At 34.7% G+C, this 25,541-nt stretch overlaps 1 long non-coding RNA gene across 1 annotated transcript; it reads left to right on the top strand.

Annotated features, from left to right (window-relative positions):
* Window positions 1-13,222: 13,222 nt before the first annotated feature.
* Window positions 13,223-14,926, top strand: LOC120088863. Its single transcript, XR_005485052.1, has 2 exons — window positions 13,223-13,540; window positions 14,282-14,926. It is a non-coding gene; the product is annotated as an uncharacterized LOC120088863 (long non-coding RNA).
* The last annotated feature ends 10,615 nt before the right edge of the window (window positions 14,927-25,541 follow it).

Raw genomic sequence — 25,541 nt, 5'->3', positions numbered from 1 at the left:
TGCCTATTTTATCTATAACAAATAGAAGCTCTGAAAATTCGACAACTTGATAAGGAATTCATGAAAATAGTTACATCATGCGATCATACACACACAAAATCTAATATGTCTACAAAAGGTTAAAAATCATACTTCGCTTAGTGCATAAAATCTATCGATGCGATCACATGAGTTATCAACACCAATATATCATCGCATAGTTGGCCAAGTGATCGTTTCAGGTATAAGCTATAACATGACGTGTAGGATGTGGAAGTCAAATAAAATATAAAGGTTTTAGGTGATAAAAAAGCTTCACTGTAGAACCAATGAACTTCTGACACGTAGCATGCGACGCATCAGGGTATAGAATTTAATGCACCTCATTAGCACAATCATTAGTAAGAGAAGAAAAGCTTCATCTAAATGCCTATAAATACAACATGAAATCACCATACAAACAGACGAGGAGAATAGAAAGAAAACTTTGCAAAACTCCACTCTTCTTTCCACCATATGTAAACCTTAAGGGAAAACTTACGAATCACCTCAGGATGCAGAAGAGGAACTCGATTTTTAACACTCCGAGTGAAGCAGTCATTGCTAAACCCAGAGAAAATAAGAAATTATAGACCACAACTTCTTTTGCTATCTCTATTTCCTATCATAGTGTATTTATATTGTATAAACGTTGAAAGACTACTTTCCTTAATATGAACATAAATTCAGTTCATATCCCATCCATCTTTTCTAAAACCATTCATGGGTTATGAAGCATTTAGCTAACATGAACTAAGAAATATTTAAACCATTCGTTGTATTTGTTTTATGCATACTTATTGAAATGCTTGAATAACTCGAGAGATTATTCTAAGTAGATTAAATCTAGGTTTAAAAGGACTAGAGATTTAGAAATTATAAAAACAAGAAGAAAGGTTTTTTAAAAATAAAGAAATATCTTTCACAATATACACTCATCACAAGCATCCTAGGAATAGGATATTGTGGCTATGTACACTGAAAGGTGTAGGTTATAATATCGAGTGCACTACTTAAATGCATGATTAATATATTTTCTTAGGGAATGTGAGTGAATATTCTTCTCGACCCTACCATCTCTCATTTGAATTTCACATTCCATCGCATCCACTACTAAAATAAATCTTAGCATTAGAATAGCATCAAAATCCATCACTTGTTTAGTATTCAAATTGCGTCAAGATTAGAACATTAGTTGTCAATGCATTCACAACAAAGCAATCCCTGAGTTCGACCCTGGACTCGCCAGAAATCTAGTTGAGCTTATACTTGGGTTTAACTATATAAAACAGTGTGTTAGAATCCACATTCATTTCATCGCATGGTATGAATGCACCAACAACCTCTAGAGGTTCTTTGGCTCTTAGACCTTTTACTGTAAAGTTCTTTTAGTCATTTTATCCTTAAGACGTCATTCACACGGAGGTAGAGATTTGCCTTCTAACTGATTTAGATATCCATTCTTTACTAATCTCTCAATCCGACATTTATGTGTCCAAGTCTTAAGTGCCAAAGATAGGCATTAAAAGAAATATTTCTTTTTTTATTCTGAGTTTCAGCTGTTTTAAACATCTCTATATTTAAAATAGCTTTTGCCTCACTTAGTTTTAACACATACAAGTTATTTTCCTGTTTAGCAACATATTTGAACACCTCGTGACCTAATGAACACTTCATTGATATAAAATGTAACGTTGTACATATGTTTTAATAAACAAGAGATTGATATTAAGTTTCTTTTCATATTAAGTATATAATAAACATTTTCTAACAAAATGTAGGCATCTCCAAAAAACAACTTTAGATCTCCCAATGCATAAGTGAAAATGACTTCACCTATTTCCACTTTGAAAGTCAAATCGTTTTCCGTTAGCTGTTTCTAGGAACTAGTTTCCTGAATGAAAGTACAAATATGGTTAGCGGCACCTGAATCTGATATCCAGATCAAATGAGAACTTTTCACTAAACATGTTTGATAACGGGTAGAAATGCACGTTATTATAGTGCTAAGTTATTAAACAATGTTGGATTGCATTGATAAAATATGTTAAATTGCATCCATTAAGCATAAATTCTATAATATTGCAGTCGCATGCATTCAGCACATTAGAACTATTGATTTTTGTATTTTTGTGCAGAATATGCGTTAACGCAATGCAAGATTGCGATCATAGGAAATTATCGGTTGAGCGCAACTTTACCGCAAGACTTTGCGTTGATCATGCTCGTAAACATTCGCCCGAGAAGGATCGCCGTCACTTGGTCAGCACAACATGGTAGATGCATCCAGGTGAAAGGATAGTTAAGAGCGATGGGACAGAAAATTGATGACAGTCGGATCCAGATTATGTTGACAGCCGATAACGGTCATGAAGTACACTCAACTTTATCGGTGACAATCATTCGGCGTGTCAATCAGGAATTAAAGCTGTCCCATCTGTACAACCAGTAGAGAGAAGCCGCCTTTCACCATTGATGCCCTATAAATACCAAGTGCATTCTTTATAAAAGGGGTTGATCAGTTAACAAGTTCACCAGTTGCTTCTGTTCATAGTTTTCTTTTCCATTTTACAGCAGAGCAAGAGATGAGTGGTGGCGCCGGAGATCGCCTAGGGAAACTCAAGAGAGAACCTTAGAGCTTAAAAGTAGAGAGCAGGTCGACTCTCGCGAGAGCAGAAATATCTTTAGATCACGAGTAGAAACAGTGTAAATGCCTGGCAGCAAGAAATTGCTACCAGGCTCTTTAATATACTTGCATTGTTATTTTGTACTTCATCTTCATATCTATTCAATGAAAGTACTATTTCTACATCTGTTCACTCTCTTAATATACATGAGTAGCTAAACTAGTTGAATGGATTAAGAAGAACTAAGCTAACATGACCTAGGAAGTTCATTACTTGCGATTGTCTTGTTTTATGCTGTGCAAAATACGCTTTAGAATTATTCGAGAGAGAATTTAAACAAAGAACCTAATGTCTCGAGAGAGCTAGGTTAGAATCTGGACTCGAAAGAGCAAGATTAGGCTTGCATAAACAAGAGATAGGGACTTAGAGATAAACTCTGTTTGTCAGCTTGCGTCGCATGCATCCTAGGAATGGGAATAATAGTATGTGGTCGCATATTTATGTGAATGTCATGTTTTCATCTCATAAACAGAGATAGAGGTTTATGTGTAAACCCTATAGACTTATCGCATATTTATCGCATGCGTTCTAGCCTTAGAAGCCGTAGCATTCACGCCGAGAGATGGTTTAATATTGTATGCATGTTGCATGAACGCATTCCAGGGAGTGTTAGCTGAATGTTTTCTCAACCCGTTCACCGCATATTCATCATATTTACCGTTACCAACTCTTTTCAAACTCCGCTGCATTCGTTAGTTATTTTTATCAATGCAAACAACAAATCCAACGATTTATTTATTTAACTGGTTACAAGTCCCTGTGTTCGACCCTGGACTTACCAGGAAACTCAGGGGGATTTACACTTGAATTCCGCTGGGAAACTTGAGTGCACAACACAATTCCATCAACGCATCTCATCCATATTTCCACTTTATAAAATAATGCATCAAGTTTTTGGCGTTGTTGCCGGGGACTTCGGCAAAATAGTTGTTAACGGTAATTTCTTTGATTTCTTTGCAGAACTCTCAATCTCTAGCGAACTAAGATCCAGAGATTGAGAGAACATTTCGAAGGAGACTACGAGACAGCCAATAGCAACCACAATCCGATAAAGAAGATATGGCGGAGCAGCCTGGAGGTGGAACACCAAATGATAATAATGTCATGGCAAATCCGATTCTGTTGGCAAACGATCACAATAGACCCATTAGGGACTATGCATCACCAAACCTCTATGATTTCTCTATAGGAATCATGAGGCCTGCCCTTGATGAAACCAGATTCAAGATGAAACCAGTGATGCTGCAGATTATTCAGACTATAGGTCAATTCGGAGGAAGGCGTGGCGAGGACCCGAACCCCCACCTCCGAAGTTTTATTGAAATCTGCAACACTTTTGTGTTCCCAAAAGAAGTTCGACTAACGTTGTTCCCATTTTCTCTCTTTGATCAGGCTAGGAAATGGGCTTATTCGCTCGAACCAAGAGAGATTACTTCTTGGGAGCAAGTAGTGGAGAAATTCATGAAAAAGTATTTTCCAACTACTGAGAACGAAAGACGAAGAAAGCTTATCACTAATTTTGAAAAAGATATGGACGAATCGCTCAGCGATGCTTGGGCGAGGTTTAAAAGGTTGGTCTGGGATTGTCCGCATAATGGGCTATCAGACTGTCTTCAAATGGAATTTTTTATCACGGTTTGACTCCTGCTTCACAGACGGTGCCAATGCGGCAGGCGCTGGTGGTCTGCTTGATAAAACTTACGATGAGGCGAAGAATATTTTGGACTGCATCTCTAAGAACCATGAAGACTAGAGAGAGAGCGACCAGAGATTGAGACTTAAAGACTCCGATGCAAATAACGGCGCCATTGTTTCATTACAAAACCAAATGACCGCAATGATGAATTTTATTTAAGGAATGGCAATCAGCAGCCCAACAACACAAAGTGGGCAAATTAACATAATAAGTCAAAACACCGCAAGGTGTGCGACTTGCGGTGATGGGCATGCGATGGAAGATTATCTGCAAAATCCACCGTCTGTATATTTTGTAAAGAATACTCCCTTTTAAAACATTTAGAACCCCAGGTGGAGAAACCACCTTAATTTTGCTTGGAAGAATCAACAACAAAATTTTCAATCTGTGGCATAAAAATAAGGGCCAACAAGATTCTTTCAACGTAACAACGGTCAACAGAGCAACCAAACAAGTAGCTCACAACAACCAATGCAATCTTCTTCTCTAGAGAGCCTATTGAAGCAATATATAGAGAAAAACGAGATAGTGCTTCAAAGTCAGGCTACATCCATCCGCAACCTTAAATTGCAAATAGGCCAGATTGCGAATGAACTGAAGAATCGACCGCAAAGGGTGCTGCCAAGTTATACCGAACTTCCACGCAACCCAGAGGAATCAGGTAAGGAACAATGTCAGGTTGTGACATTGCGCAGTGGGAAGATTATGGAGGGAGAAAAGAAGGATCAGAATAAAACAACTTCCATCGCAACTGAGCCCGAGATTGCGGTAATGCAAGAAGAAGAAAGAGAAAATGAAGCAGTGGAACCTGAGGTTTCGTCGACCTCAAAGTCAAATGAAACGGAAACCGTAAAAGTCCAGTTGCCACCTTTCCCTCAGAGGCTAAGAAAGAAGAAAAACGAAGAGGTACAGTACCAACGCTTTTTATCTATGTTAAAGCAATTACATGTTAATAATTCTTTCAGTGAAGCGATTGAGAAAATGCCTGTCTATACCAAGTTTCTGAAAGACATAGTAACTAAGAAAAGAGACACTAAAAAATTTGCCACGGTGGCATTAACGCAAAGTTCCAAATCTATTATCCCACCGAAGATGAGCGATCCTAGGAGCTTCACTATTCCTTGGTCCATAGGAGGACTCTATATTGGGCAAGCCCTGTGTGACTTGGGGCCAGCATAAATTTGATGTTGCTATCAATCTTTAGACAATTAAATGTGGGGCAACTCGTGTCCACATCAGTGACTCTCCAATTAGCTGACAGATCTCTGGTTCATCTAGAAGGTAAGGTAAAGGATGTGCTGATCATGATTGATAAATTTATTTTGCCAGCTAACTTCATCATTCTAGACTATGAGGCCGACAAAGATGTGCCCATCATTTTGGGACGACCTTTCCTATCAACAGATCGTGCTCAAATTAATGTGCACAAGGGAGAAAGCACTTTGAGCATAAACGGACAGAAGCTCAAATTTAACATAATTCGTGCCATGAAATTCCTGGATGAGGAAGACCTACAAGATTCTGACGATGACCTGAATTTGATTGAAGAAGAAAAGTCTGATGAAGAGTGTGAAGAAGAGGATGTCAACGCATCCGTAGCTGCCTGCAATGTTATCGTAGCAAAAATAAACAAAGAAGAAGGAATGATCGCAACAAGAAGAAAAGCCAAAAGAAGAAAGAAAAACAACACAACCTTTCCTCGTGGAACCACCAACACTTGAACTGAAGACCCTACCAACACATTTGAAATATGCATTTCTGGTGCAGAATGAGAAACTGCTAATGATAATTTCCTCTGCGCTCAACGAAGATCAAGAGAATGCGTTGATGAGCATTGTCAAGAAACATGTGCAAGCAATTGATTGGACGCTCGTTGACCTCAGAGGAATTAGCCCCACGTACTACATGCACCACATTCGTCTTGAGGACGACCACAAAGCAACTATTAAAAATCAACGCAGACTTAACTCTGCGATGAAGGAGGTCATCAAGAAGGAGATTATCAAGTGGCTGGATGCGGGCATTATCTATCCCATTGCAGATAGCACATGGGTCAGCCCCATGCAATGTGTGTCGAAGAAGGGTGGAATGACGGTAGTCCCAAATGAGAACAATGAATTAATACCGCAAAGAACCATCACTGGATGGCGCATATGTATGGACTACCGCGAATTGAATGCGGCTACAAAGAAAGATCACTTCCCTATGCCATTCATCGATCAGATGCTAGACAGATTAGCAGGGAACGATTTTTATTGTTTCTTGGATGGATATGCTGGGTACAATTAAATCATGATAGCTCCTGAAGATCAAAACAAGACCATTTTTACCTGCTCATATGGGACATTCGCTTTTTGCTGCATGTCGTGTGGCCTCTGCAATGTGTCGAGCACGTTCCAGAGGTGTATGATGGAAATCTTTTCAGATTTTCTCGAAGACTCAGTGGAAATATTTATGGATGATTTCTCCATTTATGGGAATACTTATGAAGTCTGCCTAGCCAATTTTGAGAAAATTCTGAAGAGATGTGAAGAGACGAACCTGGTGCTCAACTAGGAAAAATGTCACTTCATGGTGAAAGAGGGTATAGTTTTGGGACACAAAGTCTACCGGGAAGGGTTCGACATGGACAAAGCAAAGATCGAAGCAATTGAAAAACTTCCACCACCAACTAGCGTGAAGGCAAACAGGAAATTTGAGTTTGACAACAATTGCCTGAACGTGTTCAGAGTTTTAAAAAATGCGCTGATTACCGCGCCCGTACTAATTGCACCGAATTGGACAATGCCATTGGAAATCATGTGTGACGCAACCAGGTATGCAATAGGGGCTGCATTAGTGCAAAAGAAGAAAACTATTTTGCACCCCATCACATATGCAAATAAAACTCTAAACCCTGCTCAAATAAATTATACCACCACTGAAAAAGAACTTCTGGCTGTGATTTTTACGTTGGAGAAATTCAGGGCATATCTGTTGGGAACAAAGGTACTCATTCACACTGATCACTCGGCAATCAAATATTTATTGACAAAAAAAGACACAAAGCCAAGGTTGATCAGATGAGTTCTCCTCCTTCAAGAATTTGATATCAAGATAATTGATAGGAAGGGGACAAAAAATCAAGTTGTGGATCACTTGTCTAGATTGGAAAACCCCAAGTTGACCACAATGAATCTGAGGTGAGTGCTGTATTTCCGGATGAGCAGCTGTTCCACATAGAAGAATTGCCTTGGTATGCGGACATCATTAATTGTTTGGTTTGTGAACAATTCCCTAAAGATTACACCTATCATCAACAGAAGAAGCTCAAGAATGAATGCAGACACTATTATTGTGATGAGCTGAATCTGTATAAAAGAGGTACAGACTAAATCATTCGATTATGCGTACCAGATGTTGCTCAACAACACATATTGTCATAATGCCATGACTTACCATATGGTGGGCACTTTAGAGGGCAACGTACTACAGCCAAAGTTTTGCAAAGTGGATTCTTTTGGCCTTCATTGTTTAAGGATGTTGCTGACTACGCAATGAAATGTGATCAGTGTCAACGCACAGGCAACATTTCATAGAAGAACGCAATGCCAATGAACACTATCTTGGAACTGAAGCTATTTGATGTATAGGAGATTGATTTTATGGGACCCTTCCCTCCTTCGAACGGTAAGTACTATATTTTATTAATCACCGACTATGTCTCCAAATGCGTAGAGGCAATAGCATGTGTCGCAAGTGATGCGGCGGTAGTCTCCCATTTCTTGAAGAAAAATATTTTCACTCGTTTTAGCACTCCCCGTGCCATCATAAGTTGTGCTAGGATAAAATCGGTCAGAAAAAAATAGCAATGAAGAAAACTTTTGTGCTAGGATAAAATCATTTGACACCCTGAAAGAAAATTTTCTTTTGAAATACATCATGCGATGTTCCGGAATTTAGTAAAGTCTTTTTGAAAGTTAAGCTTACAATCCCTAAGTCTTAGAAATATTTTAGGAAGAGACTTGAATAAAACTTAAGAAATTTATGATATATAGGATTTGAATGAAGTATCCTTGAGAAATCTAGGAAAAGAACTCTGTGGTGTACTTGTTAAAGGAATCTTTAGCTTATGCTTGGGGACAAGCATTGTTTAAATTTGGGGATGTGATAACGGGTAGAAATGCACGTTATCATAGTGCTAAGTTATTAAACAATGTTGGATTGCGTTGATAAAATATGTTAAATTGCGTTCATTAAGCATAAATTCTATAATATTGCAGTCGCATGCGTTCAGCGCATTAGAACTATTGATTTTTCTATTTTTGTGCAGAATATGCGTTAATGCAATGCAAGATTGCGATCATAGGAAATTATCGGTCGAGTGCAACTTTACTGCAAGACTTTGCATTGATCGTGCTCGCAAACTTTTTCCGGAGAAGGATCGCTACAACTTGGTCAGCGCAACATGGTGGGTGCATCCGGGTGAAAGAATAATTAAGAGTGATCATACAGAAAATTGATGACAGTCCGATCCAAATTAAGTTGACAGTCGATAACGGTTACGAAGTATACTCAGCTTTATTGGTGACAATCATTCCGCGCGTCAATCAGGAATTAAAGCTGTCTCATCTGATCAACCGGGAGAGAGAAGCCGCCTTTCACCATTGATACCCTATAAATACGAAGTGCATTCTTCAGAAAAGGGGTTGATCAGTTAACAAGTTCATCAGTTGCTTCTGTTCATAGTTTTCTTTTCCATTTTACGGTGGAGCAAGAGAATAATGGTGGCGCCAGAGATCGCCCAGGGCAACTTGAGAGAGAACCTTATGGGGTAAGAGTAGAAAGCGGGCCGACTCTCGTGAGAGCGGGAATATCTTTAGAGCACGAGTAGAAACAGTGTACACGCCTGGCAGCAAGAAATTGCTACCAGGCTCTTTAATATACTTGCATTGTTATTTTGTACTTCATCTTCATATCTATTCAATGGAAGTTCTATTTCTACATCTGCTCACTCTCTTAATATGCATGAGTAGCTAAACTAGTTGAATGGTTTGAGAAGAACTAAGCTAAAATGACCTAGGAAGTTCATTACATATGATTGTCTTGTTTTATGCTGTGAAAAATACCCTTTAGAGTTACTCGAGAGGGAATCTAAAGAAAGAACCTAATGTCTCGAGAGAGCTAGGTTAGAATCTGGACTCGAAAGAGCAAGATTAGGCTTACATAAACAAGAGATAGGGACTTAGAGATAAGGTTTGTTTGTCAGCTTGCGTCGCATGCATCCTAGGAATGGGAATGATAGTATGTGGTCGCATATTTGTGTGAATGTCATGTTGTCATCACATAAATAGAGATAGAGGTTTATGTGTAAACCCTATAGACTTATCGTATATTTATTGCATGCGTTCTAGCCTTATAAGCCATAGCATTCATGCCGAGAGGTGGTTTACTATTGTATGCATGTTGCATGATCGCAAAGCATGAACACATTCTAGGGAGTGTTAGCCGAAAGTTTTCTCAACCCATTCACCGCATATTCATCATATTTCCCATTACCAACTCTTTTTAAACTCCGTCGCATTCGTTATTTATTTTTATCAATGCAAACAACAAACCCTACGATTTATTTATTTAACTGGTTACCACAAGTCTTCATAAAAATTACCAACGCAACTATTTTCACAAGTCCCTATGTTCGTCCCTGGACTTACCAGGAAACTCAGGTGGATTTATACTTGAATTTCGCTGGAGAAACTTGAGTGCACAACGCAATTCCATCAACGCATCTCATCCATATTTCCATTTAATAAAACAACGCATCAAGTTTCAATTACTAGTAAATCAAATTTGCCTTGTTTTGCCTCTTCAGCCTTCTTTTCTACAAGGTATTTAGAGTAATTTCTTTTCTAGTGCTCGTCTTCATTGCAATGGTAACATTTACCTTTAGCAACTTTGGACTTGCCTTTCTTTGCATGAGTTTTCTTTTTCCCTTTTCCTTTTTTTTTTCATTTGGATAATCTTATCCTTATACATAGAAGGTCTAGACTTCTTACAAGTGGATTTAGTTCCAGATGACGATCCATTTTGGAATTTTTCTAAGGTCACAATGTTTGTTTCCCCTTCCTTACTCTTATTTTTCATTAGGGATTGGTAACTCTGAAGCTCATTGAGAAGAGTAGTCAGATTATATTCTATTTTATTAATCATAGGATTTGCACGAAATGGTAAGAAATTCTTCGGAAGTGATTCCATGATGAAATTGACTTTGCTCTTTTCATCTATGAAATCTCCGTTTGCTTCCGCTATATTGAAGTGGACCATCAAGTCTAGGACATGTTCTCTAACAAAGATCCCCTCTTTCATTCAGGAATTATAAACGTATTTGAGAGCATCATGTAGAACGGATGTGGAGGGTCGTCCAAACATCACATGTAACGACTCCATGATCTCCTTAGTGGTGACCATGCTCTCATATTTTTAATTAACACATCAGATATGCTAGCTAAGAAATAGGCTGGAGCTTTTTCATTTGCCCTTACCCACTTGGCATATGCATCACAAACATTTTGGCTTGCAAATGAGTTGGAAACTGAAGGATATTCCTCCATTAATACGAATCATCCACAACTAGTATCATATTGATGTTTGATTTCTAATTTGAATAATCTTCACCGTTAAATTTATCGAAAGCTAAAAAGTTGGATAATTGAATTCGACATGCTGAAATATAAGCAAATTATATCAGTAAACTGCGTCTAAATCCAAATTCTTTTTAGAAAAAGTAATAATTTACCCATATTTCATTATTTATTTACAACGATACTTTAGTGAGTCCGAGTAGATGCTCCAAGGGGCAGTCAAATACTCCTTTACTGAAGCAATACATTCTTGACTAAATACTAACTCTAGAATAACTCTTTATTCCTTTAGATATTTAGTTACCGTTTTCAGCTAAGAACTTACCAACACTTAGTAAATTTTGTAAGTGTGATTTTCGATTTTCAGATTTCAGAGAACAGTATCAACAAGCTCCCGAACTAGAAGAAAATGTTGAAGATGAAACTAAGAAACCTTATTCATTTTTTAAGTTTGATTTGTTCCAAATCCTATATTACAACCCTCCGAGGGGATAGTCACTAGAAATGACGAGCTATGTCGCCTTTAAATGACAGCAGACACAAAATAAGAATCGCACGGTTCAAACTAATGGAGGGGTTGCAGGATATGTTGATACATTTTCTTCACCCACTTACTATGGACAAGTTCCCCTATTCACCTTGTTATTGACCCATGCAAACACTTTTTGAATGAAGCAGTCGCAGTAAAAGCGACAAGAAGCCAAACATGGATCTCATGATATGAACTCTTAATGACAAACAATATATCATTTATATTATTAATCTCCAACTGAAGTGTTCTAATTGTTTGGGTATATTCTTTACTTAGTATATTTCGTCTAAAAACAACCTAAACCTATGTGATTTATCCAAGTATAACGTTTATATTTTGGATTTCAACCTACAATGTCTAAGTGATAAACCCTTTTATTACCTCATATCGCTCACGTGTGCTCATAAAATCGGGTAACAATGCTCAACAATTAGCTATAATCCAAGGTAGCAAGTGTTCTGTAAACCATCAACTTAAGTTAGTTTAGTCATAGATAGGATTATAGTCCAGGTGAGTTTGTAACCATAGTTTTACAAGATAATGTCCTATTTTAACGATTAAAATAAGTTGTTATGTGTTATCATAAGTGAGCATGTTTCTTATTTTTGTTATAGATTTAAAATGTCTAGCTCATTTTATAACACATTGTGTGTGAATTAAATGGAAAATGTGGAATTATCGCACTTTTCATCTAATTATTTCTTTTAATATTAATTAGAACAAATTTCAAATTAATTAAAATAAAATTAAAATTAATTTTATACTTGAATTTTATAAATTTAAAAATCAATAAAATTAATTTGAATAAATAATTAATTAAACCATTTAATTAATAAATTAATTTAAGATCAAATATTAAATTAATAAATCACCTAATTCAAATATGTATAACTAAAATATTTAAATAATATTTAATTATTATCAATTTTCCAAAACCGTAACGTTTAATCCAATAACTGAACATTAGTGATAATCCAAAGCCTAATCCGAATATGAACATTTCAAATTCAATCAACACGCTATTCTGATGTTATACCATTTACGAGTTAGTAGAGGGACCTAATGAACCAACAGATCATGAGCTCCAACGATTTGAGATTAATCAGCTAAACTCCATAAACGTACCTAATCGATATTCGTTAACTACCGAGACTCTCCACTATTTCGTGGTCCATTTTCTTTATATTTCAAGTCAACTTAGGATTGAAATTGAGTTACCTTAGGTCATTTACGTTATAAAGAAAATGGACTATTTCGTGGTCCGGTCTTATGCAAACATATTTTGCATAAGATGCCCCCATTCGTATGTCTCTACATGAATGATTTCGAGATCACATCGTTTGTATCAAATATAAAACAGACTGCATCCATAATGTCCACAAGATAAGATGTCCAACCCTATCCTTATACTTATAGATCATTTTGGCTATATACTTATACTCGGTCCACTTTTATGTCTCTACATAATATTTGAGTATTCATGTTATAGCCATGGATTTCTCTTCCCCTAGGTCACGATCATTGCACTCGCCATCGCCGTCATGTGGTTGCTGGAAGGGCCAATCAGTATTTCTCAAAGTGTGGTTTTTGTTCTAAAGACCCATAATTTCCAAGTAAGCCGAATTTGTGATGGTTATTGGTCAATATATTGATTGAATATCGTCTTTGCTACTGCTTGGATTTTTGTCGGCCTCTTATTATTGGAGAAATTTGTTATATATTTAGCTTTAAATTTTGAACTTGGATTTTGGGATGCTGCTGATTTGATCTGTATTTCCATAATTCTTGATATAGTAATTTTATTTTTTTGTAGTTTGATTTCTTAATTGTGAGTGGTGATTAGTACTTGTATGTTTAAATTTTCAGATATATTCAAACAGTCGGTAAATAATTTATGTCTATGCAGGTAATGGATTGAAGATTGCAAGTCAGAAAGATTGAATAAGATCTACTTAAAATAATGTAATTGAACGTGGTCTAGTTTCGGGTTTGTCCATTTCTTCTGCTTTCTTCTTATCTTTCTTGTGATATTTCGATTTCATTTTGTTGTTTCTATTGCCATATCTTCTTTTTTTTTTTTTTTTTTTTTTTTTTTTTTTTTTTTTTTTTTTTGCTGAATTCTTCTCCCCCTCTCTACCCCCCTCGTTTTTCAAGGGTGTTTCGAGCTCAATTTGAGGTTTTAATTTTCTGGAATTTACTTCCTGTGCTTTGGTTTCTTCTAATTCTTGCGATCTCGCTATTTCTTGTTTGGATTTTGTTGTTAAAATACTACTGGAGATAGAACCTTTTTATTTCCTTCCATTTTAGTCTTACTTTTGCGTTTATGAAACTTAATTTTTGTAAGGCTATCTTTAAGTTAATGTTTAATTTGTTGCATTACTCCCGAGATCACGAAGGAACAACTGGTTTTTTGTTACTCTTGTTGTTCCTTTTCTTTCCTGTTTGACTATGCAATACATATGAATTGTGGTGTTTAAGTCAGTCTAAACAATTATTCTTTGTTTCTCAATTTATTAATTTTTTTTACCACTCCTGAAAATTTTGCTCTACCTGTAGATTTTTCAGTTCCATCATTTATTTGCTTTAAATAAATCATTTATTTATTTTTCCGTTCCATACATATGAATGGTCTAGTACCAATTCCCTCAATTTTACTTCAATTATTTACTTAAAATGTTTATTTTTGTATGTAAATTCTAATCCCAACTCAAACGAAGTTATTTCACAGGATTTGAAGCTAATTCGAGCCAAACTACACCAAAGAACCAATTAACAAGAAGATCCAAGACAAATTACCACTTTGCCCCTCAAGAGGAACAATTCAACACACTTCAGCAATGCTTGCAGCATCACAACGCTCCCTACAACAATGAGTCTGACGCTAGCTTGACACTTAAAGACAGAATACACCTATTTGCTGCAAATATAGGGCAGAGTTGCAACTCTTCACCCAGTGTCGTAACGCTCTGGATTTTGACCGAACTTTCCACGCGAGCGCGCGTCTTGCACAACCCAGCATCACGACTCAAGCCCAACGCTTTTTGGCTTTGTTTTTACGATTTAGCGTTGCAACGCTAGCCTCAGCATCGCAAAGCTACACCTACAGATGTAAAATCAGTAGTTTCATTTTCAGCGCAAGAGAGATAAACTTCATTTTTCATTACAATTTTAGATTACAATTGATGCCTGGAAAACTCAAGTCCAAGTGGCTAGGTCCTTTTGAAATTACTAATGTTTTCTTTTATGGTGCCGTCGAAATAAAAAGTCTTGAAATAGGAAAAATCTTCAAGGTGAACGGACACAAGCTCAAAATCTACAATGAAAGGCATGTAAACCAAGTCCAGTTGAATTCATGTTTAGCTAATTCCTCATATACTTGACACCTATATTCACCAATATCGAGTAAACGACGCTAAAAATTTGCAACAAGACAAATTTTCTCTTTCTTTCTTTCTTTTCTAATTTTTCATTTTTCTTCTTTCTTTCTTATTTTAGCATTTTTAATAAATAGAATAATTGATTATTTTCTTTTTCTTTTGTAGGTGATTATCTATCTATCTATCTATCTATATATATATANATAAAGATGCTCATCGTGAAAGAAAAACAAAAGTAAGAAAATTCTCTCTCAAGCAAATAAATGAACAACAAAACCAGGGAAGTTTCTCTCTACATCCCTTCCTTTTTGTTTCTTGAATTCATTTACTTATTTTAAACATTGAGGACAATGTTCCATCTTTAAGTTGCGGGTGGGTAAATATTGCATGTTTTTTGTATTCATTTTGGTATTCTTTGATTAGCTTTAAAAAATAAGCCTCACCAAAAATTTTTGCTTAATAATGATCCATATAGAATCATATATGCATGTTTGAAATGTTTGGAACCCTTGAGCATCTGAGCTCGGGTTAATAGATTGTTGATTACTTAGACTGATTACATAGATTTATGCAACTTTGATCTAACATATCTGAATAAATTTAAGACTCTGATTCATCTTGATAGCGTAATTTTGATTATTTGAAAAACATGTCTATTGAATTCTTTATGCTTCAAAAGACCATTTATGCCTTGAATGCAATAGATTCATGTTTGCTCATTCAAGAATTTTATTCACTTTGTTTTGTGCATCATTTCTTTTACACAATTTCTTGATTCTTATTAATAAAATTTTGATGATACACTCTTTCTAGTAAGGATACAAATAAAATTTTAGACCTTTTAAAATTTTCAAACAAAATTTTGAAACTCATATTTCAAAAGAAACTTTCTTTTCTTTTTAATTTCATAAAAAATCAAATACGTAGTCTTTTAGATTTATTTAGAATCTAAAACTCTTGGAAATGTCATATCTACTTAATTTTATTTGTCACCCCGATAGGACAAATTTTGGTCTAAGAACAACCATCTTGTTTTAGAGGAAAGTTTAGATATAGAGGAATAACAAGGGCCTAGTGTTAAATTAAAAAAAAAAAAAAAAAAAAAAAAAAAAAAAAAATTGCTAAAAAAAAAGCAAATTTGCAAAATTAACATAACCTTCACTAATATGTGTGTTTGTGCATGGGCAGAGGTGAAAAGGGCTATCTTCATCGTGTTTCTGCTAGGGCTCACGAGAAAAGAGTGATAAGTTCCCGAGGGTGCGAGTGTGAAAGTTATCCCTCTAAGTAAAAGAAATGCCAATTATATTTTGTGTGCGTGATTATAAAAAGGCACCCTTGTGTTAGTATTGCCTTTCTCAAATGCAAGTTAGGTATATCCTAGACCGATAACCGGGCCAGTGTAGGGCGAAGAGGAACTGAAAGTTGGATGTCTTCTTTCTATTAGTTTTGGCTTTTAAGTAAACTAAAACTAGGTAGTCTTTTCATTTATAATTTTGCAAGAAAAAGACTTTTTCTTTTAAAAAATAAGCTTCAACCTTTTGTTAGCAAAACTTTGAATTTCTAATTAATTAAATTAGAGTGAAAGAACTCTAAATGTAGAGAACCAGTGAGCAGAAGTGGATCATTCCAAACTTCATTGTGAAAAAACATAAACATTTATAATCGATCAGAAACAATTATGCATCAAAGATAAAGTACAACATGCTTCATAAACAAAATACAAAAGATCGAGTACAATACCTTTGAAGAATCATTTCTTCACGTATTTCTCTCGATCTATCACCAACGCGTCCAATAGCACGAACGCAGCGAGCATCTGGAAAATCCTGGATCACTAGCGAATATAACTCGATCATAGACCCTCGAACAGAATTGGACACACCACTCGATTACTTTGGTATTCTCGGTGTGAGAATCCAAGAGTTGTGAGCTCTGTATGGATTTGGATAGAGGGATGGAGGAATAAATGATCGAGTAGACGTTCGAGTATACGACAGAAGGAAGAATTCTATGGTATAGACTTAATTTTCGATCGTGTAGTAAGCGAATAACTATCGTATAGAAAACTCGATGACTTATCGTTTACTCTCTCAACAAGTAATCTAATCACTTGTTTCGTGAAGCCTGGTTCCATGAATAATGAAAACTATTTTCATATTTATCCATCCGTTGCCATAAACCATCTAAAACAACACATTAAGGTTGGTTATCGAAGAAAAAGAAAATTAATTATCTTATAATTAATAATTGTAAATAAATATAATAACTAACTTATCATATTATATTTATAACCTATAGTTTTAATATTGCATCATATGCTACATATAAATCATAGTTCTTTTTCTCTTTTATGGAATTTAATATAAATCATATTTATATTAATTCCTCCAATCAAATCAATTATATTATATATAATTGAACTAATTTATTTATATCATATATAATCAAATTCTCTCTTGTTATTTCGAACATTTCAAACTAACCCAAAAATTGATTCTCAACTTGAATCCATTGAGCTACCAAGGGGACCTTATGGACCTGTAGGTTGAAGCTCCAATGGTACGTGAATAACTAAATAAACTCTTTAATCACGATATTCACCATCCGTTAACTGTCAGACACTCCACTAAAGACCGATAGCTGTAATCTTCGCACTATAGATATATTTATGTGTCCACCAAATATAACCAATCAACAGTACAATGACTTTTCACAAATTGCTCGTAAGTACAACTAGGTCAATTTATTGTTTTGCCCCTATAGTTACATCTAACTCCTTAAGTACTACCGATCCCTCTAATGAACAATATATCATAGTCCCACTATGACTAAACCTTTCTCGGGTCATAAGAAGGTGTGGCGCCACATTGTTCAAGCCCGGAATCAGCCCTTAAGGAAGCAATTTATCTACTTGCCCTTACTTTGGGAAATGAGTGAATTTTGTCTTGTGTAGCTCAGTTTTTAGCTCCCCAATCAGACGAATCCCCAAAGTGGTAGGTTTGAGTTTGAGATTTGGTCACTTGCACCGATGCAAATCAAACGACCACCTTCATAGGCAGGTGTTCACAACTCACTCAAGAATAAGGTCATGTTACATATGATCCGGTCTTATACAAACTTCTTTGTATAGAGCATCACCGCTCGCATGTCTAATACACGAATGATCAGGATTAGACAATTTGTAGCACTTTACAACATTTGTAACACCTACAAAGCGAGCCACACTCGTAGACACCAGGATAAGGTTTCCCTCCTTTATTCATATACTACAGACCATTTAGGTTATCACTTAAAGTACGATCCACTTGTATGTTTCCACATACATGCTTAAGTTACAATAATAACCATGGATCTTTGTTTATTGGTTTGTGGTTAATGCAACTAAAATATCTCATATTTTATAAACTGACGTGAATAAAATATCTCATATTATAAATCACAAAGTGTTTGTTCATACATGTGTTTAAAAACTACAGGACCTTACGATATTTAGAGCATCAACCCCAACAGATAGGTCTTGTAAAGAGCTATCTTATTAGTACGAATTCTCTCAATTTTACTTCAATTATTTGCTTAAAATGTCTATTTTTGTAGGTAAATCCCAATCCTGACTCAAAAAAAGTTAATTCGAAAAGTTTGGAGCTAATTCGAGGCAAAAGACACCAAAGAACCACATAACAATAAGATTTAGGACAACTTACCACATTGCCCCTTAAGAGGAACAATTCAACACACTTCAGTAATGCTTACAGCATCGCAATGCTCCTCACAACACTGAGCCTGACACTAGCTTGACGCTTGAAGACATAATGCACCTATTTGCTTCAAAAACAGGGCAGCGTCGTAATGCTTCACTCAGGGTTGTAACGCTCCAGATTTTGACAAGACTATCCGCGTGCGCGTCTTGTGCAACCACGTGTCAACCAAACGTCATGACTCAAGCCCAATGCTTCTTGACTTTCTTTTATGATTTAATGTTGCAATGCTAGCCTCAGCGTCACGACGCTACACCTGCAGATATAAAATTTATGGTATCATTTTCAGCGAGAGAAAAGAGAGAAAAACTTCATTTTTCAGTCGACAAGAACTTAGAACAAAATTAGAGAGAAAATTATTGAACTTTGTGATTTATATGAGAGATTCTTGTAACTTTTACAATTTCCTAGTGAATTGCTTGATGGAATTCATCATACTTTCAAGAACTTCTTCAAGATTTCTTATCTCCATGGCTAGGTAATTCTTTTTCTTGGGAATTCTCTAGGTTTATTTCTTGAGTTCTTTTTTATATTTTCTTAAATTGTCTTCATACTTGAATGTTCTTGGGCTGATTTTGAATGGAAATTAATGAATGATAATTGACGCGTTAATTCCATTGAATTCTTGTGTGTAATTCTTACTTGGCACTATTACATAATGGTGAGATAGGTTACAAAATTAAATTTTCTTTTGTTAATTAGGACTTTTTCTGAATTTAACTCTTGAAATTCCTAGTTAGAACATTCATTCAATCATTCTTGAATCTTACTCTAATGTGTTTCTTGAATGTCACAATCTTGATAACCCATGTCTTTAAACCAATCTATTAAAAGAACATGATAAATGCTATATGGAAGTGTTTTTTACTTAGATTAAGGCTAATTGATGTGATTCTTGTTAATTAGCTATTTGGGTATTTATATTGGGGATGATGCCCTAAACTCTCGTTGGATCCTGTAGTTTGTATACACAGTTTTGAACAAACGGTTGTGATGTAATAATATTTAATATTTTCTTCACTTATTTCTATGAACATTAGATGTTTTAATTGTTTTACCACAAACCAATAAACTAAGATCTCTGGTTTTCGTTTGTAACTTAAGCATGTATGTGGAGACATATAAATGGATCATGTCTTACGTGATAAGAAAAATGGTCTATAGTATATGGATAAATGAGGGAAACCTTATCTTGGTGACGCTACGGATGCGGCCTGCTTTGTAGAATAGTTACAAGTGTTGTGACTTCCTACAGATGGTTTGATCCTGATCCTTCATGTGGAGACATGCAAGCGGAGGCGTCCTATACAAAGGAGTTTGTATAAGAATAGACTACGATGTGTTATAATCTCGTTATATAACACCGTTCATGACAGAGACTTCACTTTACTAGGATGACCATAGGTAACATGACCTCAATTCTGAGTGAGTTGGGAACTTCTGCCTTTGAGAGGCAGTTCTTTGATTTGCATGGGTGCGAGTGGCCAGATCGCCGATGCAAACCTACCACTTTGGGGATTCTTCGATTTGGGAGCTGAGAACTCAGCTACACAAGATGGAATTCACTTCTTCCCTAAAGCAGGGGTAAGTAGATAGATTGCTCCCTTAAGGGTTGATTCCAGGGCTTGAACGATGTAGCGCCATACACCTTCTCATGGCCCGAGAAGTGTCCACACGTAGTAGGACTATGTTGTATTGTTTATTAGAGGGATCGATGGTACTTAAGAAGTTAGATATAACTACAGGGGAAAAATAGTAAATTGGCCTAGCTGTACTTACGAGCATATATGAAGGGTTATCATACTATTGATTGGTTATATTCGATGGACATAGACATATACTTGTGGTGAGAAGAGTGCAGTTGTCGGTCTTTAGTGGAATGCCTGGCAATTAATGGATGGTGGATCTCGTGGCTAAAGAGTTTAGTCAGCTATTCACGTACCGTTAGATACATTATTTTGAGGAAAATGATATAAATATCATTTTGAAGTGTTCAAATTGACAAGAGAGAGTTTGATTATATATGATATAATGAAACATGTCAATTATGTATGATATGGTTAACATGATGTATGAAATACATTATTTTGAGGAAAATGATATAAATATGATTTATATCTAGTGGAGGAGAAAAGAACTATGGTTAATGTATTACATATGATGTGATATTAAACCATAGGTTATAAATATAATAAGATTATATTTATTTTTTAATTTGACAATTATGGGATAATTGTTGCCCGACTTTTTCTCCGTAACCGAATGATAGTGGGAGGTTCCATTCAGTTTTCATAACTGAAGGATAAAACGAAAATTGTTTTCATTTTGTAACAGATCAGACATTCGCTCATGAGTGGTATATACTACCTATTGCATAGCAAACCGAGAGCATACACGATAGCTCAAAGTTTTTAAACGATCGTATACACATGCGCATTCTTCTAAATGATCGCATAGGATTTACTAAACGATCGTTTAGCTCTTTCTAAATGATTGTGCGCCCGAGCGTCTTACTAAACATTCATCTATACGATCGCACCCCTTTTACTAAACGATTGTGTACCTCTATCTAAACGATCAAGCATCGTCTATATGATAGACAACCGACTTCTCCCACTTGCTTGGTCGTGGTATACGATTTTCTTTTCCTCATTCCTTCTACAAAATCCAATAGAGCCCAAACGTCCTAGATTCTCACACCTAGAATACCGAGGGTTCCAAGTGGTGGTGTCTTCCTTGCTATCGTATTGGTGAGGAATCTACTTGTGGGTGGACGATTTGGTGGACGATTGCTTGGACGATCTCAGCGAGAGTGAGAGGTGCAGTCCGTGTGACGAGAGCAAAATTTTGGTGAAGAAGGGTTCTTCAACTGCTATGTATTTCGTTCTCTATGTTGTTTAAGTTTCATAACATACCTTAATTTGTTGTTAATGCATAACTAGTCTATTTGATTGTGAATGCGGTAATTCTGTCACAATGAGTTTGGAACGATCTTGCTTCCGCTCAGAGGTACTCTTTGATAAAAGTTCATTCACTTTAAGGGTTTTTCCTTATTAGATCGTGGGATGTTGAGTTTTCAAGCAGTTATTCAAGAACAATGATAGGATTAAACCTGGTACAAGAATTTTCAAGCATCTTTTTCTATCCACTTCCTTCTAACAAGAATAGTGAGTTTGTGTTACAATTTACCTTTATCCTCATCTTAGCTCTCTTTTAATCTCTTTCAAACAAACCCCTCCAATTAATATTTTTCTTTAGTTCAAGAACTATTTTTGATCAATTAATAGAGGTTCTCTTAGGATCGACCTCTTACTTACACTTAACTACGTGTTAGTTTTGGTAGTTATTAGAGTCTTATAAATTTTAATTGCTTGGGTAAGATAGAACTAACGACACATATTTTGCACCGATCAATAATAATTTATTTTATTTTATTTATTTATAACTTAATTAATTTAATCAAATGAAATTAATTTTATATTTTGAATTTCACAAATTTCGAATTTTAAATAAATATATTGTTAATTAATTAAACATTTTAATTAATTTAATATGAAATATTAAATTAATAAAACACATAATTCAAACATGAAACACTAGTCATGCAATTAATATTTAAATCATATTTAAATATTTTCCTCCCTCCAAAATTGTTTAATTCGTTAATTAAACATTAATTATGTTGAATATAAAAATCCAAACCCTAAATCGAATTTGAACATTTCAAATTCTCTCAGCACCCTATTCTAAGGTTGAATCCTTTTACGAGCTAGTAGAGGGACCTAATGGACCTACAGATCATCTCCAACGATTTGAGATTAAATGATTAAACTCTTTAAACCGAATTAACAAATATTTGGTAACTATCGAGATATATATTTGTCCACTTGATTTAACCATAATCTGTAAATCGATTCTTCACAAATTGTTCGTATTTACAGCTAGATCAAAATTAGCGTTTTATCCTTATAATATATCTTGCTCCTTAAGTCTCCACCGATCCTCAAATGAACAATTGGTTTATGGTCCTACCAATAAATCGAGCCCCTCTTAGCCATAGAGAAGGCGGGACCCTTTTGTTCATGACCAAAAGTCAGTACTTAAGGAAACAACTATCTGCTAACCCTAAAACGGGTAGGAGTGAATTATGTCTTGCAGGACTATGTCCCCAACTATCTATCTGATCTTACTCCTAAATAAATAGATTAAAAGGATAATCTTGAATAAATAAGATTTCATAATAAGTAAGGATTGAGATCGAGTTACTTTAGGTCATTGAATTGAAATAGTCAGTTTTGGCAGTAAATGATCATTATAAAGAAAAGTTACTATTTCATGGTCCGGTCTTATGCAAATATCTTTTGCATAGGATGCCTCCACTCGCATGTCTCCACATGAACGACTCTGGGATAAAATCGTTTGTATCAATATACAAAGTGGGCCGCATCCATAGTGTCTCTAGGATAAGGTACCCAATTATGTCCATATACTTATAGACCATTTTTGCTATATACCATAAAACTTGGTCCTCTTTTATTTATCTATATAAAGTTCAAATATTCATGTTATAGCCAAGGATTCATTAGTTTATTGGATTTATGAATCTATGATTGCAATTTATATATTCAATAACAACTTTATTGAAATACTTTCAATAACATATTTATTATTGATAGAATATGTTTCAATGTTTACAAACTACGAGTTTTAGGACATGTAACACAACATTAGTGATCTCCTAGATAGATGGTCATTGTGGTCTGACCCCTCAAATTTTGTCAAGACTTTCAATTTGTCCATTAGAATTGATTTGAAATTAAGTATATGTAGAATTTATTTGAAAATATGTATATATTAAAAATTTGTAATGTCTTAGAAGGCAGTTGGAAGTGGATTCCTCTATATTTACTATGTTTTACTATTAAAATAATGTTTCAAGTTTTTTTTTTTTTATTCTTATTATTAGCTGTCGATGGTTTTATTTGTTCTTCTAGCAAACTTAATGGATTTCAATGTATTATGGTAATTTTTTGAGCTGGGATCTCTAATTCTTGGTGGATCCTACTATTTTTTAGAGCATGGGAACATAAATAAAGCATATGCATATGGAAGGTGGAGGGGTTTGTTTTCGTGTCTGCTACATTTTGTTGCAATGGCATTTGGAGGGTGACATTAAATAAAATGGTTGATAGGATTTTCAATTCACATTGATATTTGGTTTTTAACAATTTGGTTGATAGGATTTTTCATGTGTTTTCATTTGTCAAGTATCTTCACATAATTTTGGCTATATGATATAAGGAAGAGTCTTATATTTGATGTCCTAAGCCTAAATATGAAGTCGTTGAGCTATTATTTGAAGACTTGTTCAGTCTTATATTATTATCATTGTCAATATTCATGTATAGAGTTGTACTCTAAAATTAGTTTTTATTTTGTTACTAGGTTTTACTAAAATCCATTGGAGCAATGAAGCTACAAAGCAATTGATTCATTTATAAAACTTTTTGTAGGGTCAGTGGCAAAATTTTGGTTGCAATGTATTTAATTCAAGCTTGTTTGTAGATTGTACTTAGTTAGCTTATTATAAAACCTTTACCAAAGATTATTTAGCCCACCTCTTTGTAAAAACACTATTAACTTTTATCATTGTATATACATATAAAAGTCCTTTATGTTTATGTTTTTTTTGTGTGTTTTAATAGGATAAGAAGTTGATTATAGATACACGCGTGATGACAGAGTTCCAAAAAATAACAAACTATCAAGTCATGTATAATATTGACAATACAAAAGTGTCATAAATATGAAATTTTGTGACAATAAAAATGTATTATGATAGAACATTTGTAGGCATAAAATATTTGTCATGGTCCAAATATTCTTGACAATAAAGTATCGTATTTCATATATTCTTCACAAGAAAAAAAATGTCATTATATATTCATTTTTTGACATCTTATAATTGTCATCAGCACACATAACCTTATAGAATTGAGCCAATTTGGATTCAATCGATGATAATGATAACATATCATAGTAAACTTGATGATGGTAGTTATCAGTAATTGTTCATTGTTTACATTTATTTATTGTCATGAGAAGAACAATTATGACATTTTATAAAACTTGTCATTGATATTCATACTTTTACAGATGATACAATAATTGAAAATAATTGTCACGAATTTAAAATCTGACAGTTTTTAAATGTCATGAAATCTCAATTTTGTTGTAGTGAATCTAGCTTGAGTTTTAAGATTTTTTTTCTACTTATTAATGTACTTGTGAGCATTAAACATCGTTTATATATCTGTATTTGTTGATTTGAATTTTGATTTAATAGATTATTATAATATTTTATGGTCATTGTTGACTGCATGATTACCACTTTAGATACATTGACATACAATAAGTAATATGTAATTGTCTGTTAATTTGCAAGATGCAATAACTTAGGTTAGCTTGTGAATCAACAACGATAAACATTACTTTAATCAACCTAAGATTGAATCAAACGAATATTTAATTGAGCGCTTGAAAATTGAATATTCAACTCGTTTTCTTAGATCTTAATGCAATGAGGACAATTTCGGTTGGCATGCTTTCCATCAATTTACTCGGGACTAATTAGTTAATTAGCATGATTAATTAGCTTTTGATCTAATAAATTTTGTTAAGTACAAATAAATACTCAAATCTAGTATGAGAATTCGATGATGGAATATATTGAATAGAAAATTTTCGCAATAACCCAAGCTAGGTCTTTTTTCATTGATCATCACAACTTCTAATTGCTCTCTTATTTTTATGCATTTTAATTCTTTTTGCAATAATCAATGTCAGAATCCCCTTA

Source organism: Benincasa hispida, chromosome 10 (genome assembly GCF_009727055.1).
Source record: "Benincasa hispida cultivar B227 chromosome 10, ASM972705v1, whole genome shotgun sequence".
Classification (NCBI taxonomy): Eukaryota; Viridiplantae; Streptophyta; class Magnoliopsida; order Cucurbitales; family Cucurbitaceae; genus Benincasa; species Benincasa hispida.
The sequence above is the reverse complement of the archived record's forward strand: the minus strand, read 5'-3'. Positions and strand labels throughout refer to the sequence as shown.